General features: G+C 42.4%; 1 non-coding gene across 1 annotated transcript; it reads right to left on the bottom strand.

Annotated features, from left to right (window-relative positions):
- Window positions 1-1576: 1576 nt before the first annotated feature.
- LOC144545386 (small nucleolar RNA R71) lies at window positions 1577-1683 on the bottom strand. The gene has a single exon (XR_013508488.1). It is a non-coding gene; the product is annotated as a small nucleolar RNA R71 (small nucleolar RNA).
- Between the last annotated feature and the right edge of the window lie 2520 nt (window positions 1684-4203).

Below are 4203 nucleotides of genomic sequence, written 5' to 3'. Positions count from 1 at the left end.
ATGATTTGTGCTTGTGTTGAAAGTATGCTTGGCTAAACATTTTATCTAGGGATATGGGAGTAACTTGATACTTTTGTTATGTTAATTTAGTTGTTTGAATTTTATTTGTGGTTGTGATGTTGATTTGTTTATGAATGCTTGAATGGTTTGTTTAGTTATTTCTTATTTTATTAAGGATCCGCTAATAATAAATTGAGACTGAAAGGAGAAATTTATATTAGAAGTACTTTTTAAAATAACGATAGTTATGCAAACAATATTAGGTAAATTTGGTGATGGACCGAAAGGAGAAATTAAATTACTAGAATAACATAAATAAACTTAAGTACTCGGAGCTACGAAAGTAGTCCAAAAGGCTTTTGGGGAAAAACACGGGTTATCAAATAGCTTAATGGGTTTAGATTAAAACTGGTAAGCCACGAACGTAGGAGACCTATTTAATCTAGATACGGTGCGAAGCCACAAAAGTGGATAAACATCTACCTTAGGATAACACCCCCTCAATAATTGCAACCCAAATATTAGAAAAACAATTAGAAATACATAATTAAAAGTATCATAGTGAAACCATAACCCTAGATATTCATTCCCTCTGATTTTTCTCATCATTTTCTGTTTCTGGAATTTATTCTGCATTCTGTTAATTCAAGTCGCATTCAGATAATTCAATCTGCATTCTGTCTGGAATTCAGGCTGAGGTTCTGGAATTTAGTCTGCATTAGTTTATAATTCATTCTGCATTTAGTTAATTCATGCAGCATTTTTATAATTTAGTTTAAAAGAAAACCACTTAATATTTGCTTGTCTAGATTACTGAAAATCAGAAAACCAGTACTTACAATACCTCTCTGTGGTTCGATACCCAAATTACTAAGCGATAAGGTCATGCGCTTGTGACCGAATTGTATTAAGATTAGGGATTAAATTGTTAAGCTACCAAAATCACATCAAGCTTTTCTGGCGCCGTTGCCGGGGAGGTAACGGAATATTGGTATAACCGGTTTGTAAGTGAGACTAGATATTTTCTTTTTTTTCTTATTTCCTTATTTTCTTTAAACTAATATATTTCTTTTTCTAGATTCGCACGATACTGGCCCCTGTTGCTCATCGGCCGATAACTCGTGCATTTCTGAGAAGTCATCCAGAACTGGCTGACCCCACCAATCAAACCATCCCTGTTGGCACAGAACCACCACCAATGGCGGAACGACCGAGATCTTTGCGCGAGTTCACCATCCCCTCCACACAAAACATCACTTCTAGCATCCGTGCACCTACAGTGGCTGCAAACAATTTTGAAATTAAAACTGCAATTTTGGGAATGGTCCAACAAAATCAATTTACTGGTTTACCAAATGAGGACCCAAACCTGCACCTGTCCATTTTTCTTGAAATTTGTAATACCTTTAAGGTTAATGGTGTGTCTGATGATGCCATTAGACTTAGGTTATTCCCATTCTCACTGACAGGTAGGGCTAGGGCATGGTTACATTCGTTACCAGCTGGTACCATCACTACCTGGGAGGAGCTTGCTCAGGCCTTTCTTGCTAAGTATTTTCCACCTAGCAAAACAACTCAACTCAGGAACCAAATCACCTCTTTTGTCCAAAAAGATGGTGAGTCTCTTTATGAGGCTTGGGAACGGTTCAAGGAATTGATTAGGTCCTGTCCACATCATGGTTTAGAGAAATGGTTGATAGTTCAGACCTTTTACAATGGATTGAATTATAACACTCGATAAACCATTGATGTAGCTGCAAATGGAGCATTAATGAATCGTGGGGTAGATGATGCATACACATTGATTGAGGACATGGCTCTCAACCACCATCAATGGACTTCAGAAAGGCCTACACCAGCCGCACCAAGGGCTACACCAGGTAGGCATGAGGTCGATGTAGTCACGCTTCTCTCTGCCAAGTTTGATGCTCTCACAAAGAGGTTAGATAAACTTAACGTAAATGCAGTCAGCACAGGTAATCTCTTGTCTTGTGACAATTGTGGGATTGGTGACCATTCGACTCTTGAGTGCCAGTTTGGCAATCCTCAATCTCGAGAGTCAAAAATTGAACAAGTAAACGCCTTAAATGGTTTTGGTATGCCCCAAAATGACTCTTTTTCAAACACATACAATCCTGGTTGGAGGAATCACCCGAATTTCTCTTGGAAGAATAATAACCCGAATGCAATTCCCCAACAAAACAATCAACCTCCTGGTTTCCCTCCAAGGCAGTTTAACCCTCAACCAGCCCCACAAAAGTCTAGTCTAGAAACCTTGCTTGAGAATTTTGTGACAAAACAAGACCAACGAATGAATGATCAGGACAAAAATATCTCCAATTTGGCATCAAAAATTGACCAACTAGCAACCCAAAATAGAATGCTAGAAACACAATTTTTCCAATTTTCCCAACAGGCGAGCTCCTCTTCAAGAGCTCCAAGCACACTACCTGGTCAGCCAGAAATCAATCCTCGAGAGCAATGCAATGCGGTGACTTTGCGAAGTGGGAAGCAAACGATTGATCTAACTCCACCAATGAAGCTCGTATTGACTGACGACAATGCAGGCTACATCGGGAAAGATACACCTGCACAACAAAATGCAAGCCGCACTGACGAAAATGCAGGCTGCACTGACGACAATGCAGGTGTCATAGAGAACAAAGAGAGTGAAAGTGAGGAGCCTAAGTACGTCGAACCACCTCCATACAAGCCCCCACTTCCTTTCCCACAAAGATTTATCAAAGCAAAACTTGATAAACAATTCGGTAAATTTCTTGAAATGTTGAAAAAGTTGCTAGTCAACGTTCCATTTACCGATGTCTTGACAGAAATGCCCTCTTACGCTAAGTTCTTGAAAGACATTTTGTCCAGTAAGAGAAAACTCGAAGAGTGTAGCACAGTGGCATTGACGAAGGAGTGTAGTGCAGTCCTTCAAAACAAGTTGCCTCGAAAATTGAAGGACCCTGGGAGTTTCTCAATCCCTTGTGTCATTGGCAACACCAAATTTAAAAAAACCTTGTGCGATCTTGGAGCGAGCGTGAGTTTGATGCCCCTAAGTGTCTTTGAGAAGCTTGGCCTCGGTGAGTTGGAGCCCACTCGCATTTCTCTTCAATTAGCCGATCGATCAGTTAGATATCCCAAGGGGATGCTTAGGGACGTTGTTGTAAAAGTGGGCAAAATGTGTTTTCCCACGGACTTTGTCATTGTCGAGATGGAAGAAGATTCACACATTCCTATCATTCTAGGGAGACCTTTTCTTGCGACCGCAGGCACTCAAATTGACGTGAAAAATGGCAAGCTCTCCCTGAACTCAGGAAAACAAAATGTGGAATTCAATCTTTCTAAAACCATCAAATATCCCTCTGATGATGATAACTCGTGTTACATGATTGAGGCGATTGATGGGATTGTCAGAGAGTTCTTTGATGAGCTTATTTCGAAAAACACTTCTGAATCCCTTTCGAGTAATCCTGAAGACCAATCTTCCCCGAGTGGTGAAGAGGATGAGATCGAGCATGACTCTCTCAACTCCAAACTACTTGCACCAGCAAGTGTAGCCCGAATCGACAATGCAGGCTGCATTGATGATCGCGTGCCTGCACAGAAAAATGCATGCTGCACTTCAAGCAATGCAGGCACCATTGCTAAAAATGCAGGCTTCATCCAGAACAATGCAGGTTGCATTCCCTTTCACACTTTGATGGCAATCAAACTCAGACTCAGACTTAAACCAACCCGAACCGACCCCATCCCATTAAATCCTACCAACCGAACCCCCCTCCTTTCTTCCTTTCTTTCTCTCCAGTGCCGAAACCCCTCTCCTATACAGCGTCGCTTCTCTCTCTCTCTTCTAGCGCAACACCGCCACCGCTCCACCTTTCTCTCTCTCGCCACCACTACACAGCACTGCCGCACCGCCGTTCCTCCTTCTACAGAGCTGCCGCTCAACCTTCCTCCTTCTCACCGACAGCACCATCGACCACCGAAACCCCTCTCTCTACACAGCCACCACCACCACTTCCACCCTCTCCTACGCCGACCCCACAATCTCCACCGCCGAAACCCCTCACCCTCTCACCGTCCCCACTGCTACCCTCTCTCACAGTGGCTACCTCCTCTCTCTCTCGGACATCAGCAGCTACAGTCCAAGGAGTGGCCATAGACGACATTGAAGACGACGCACCACCACCGATTCGACAA

The sequence above is a fragment of the Carex rostrata genome, chromosome 27, assembly GCF_964058835.1.
Source record: "Carex rostrata chromosome 27, lpCarRost1.2, whole genome shotgun sequence".
Lineage (NCBI taxonomy): Eukaryota > Viridiplantae > Streptophyta > Magnoliopsida > Poales > Cyperaceae > Carex > Carex rostrata.
Note: the sequence above shows the minus strand (reverse complement) of the source record. Positions and strands in the feature narration are given on the sequence as shown.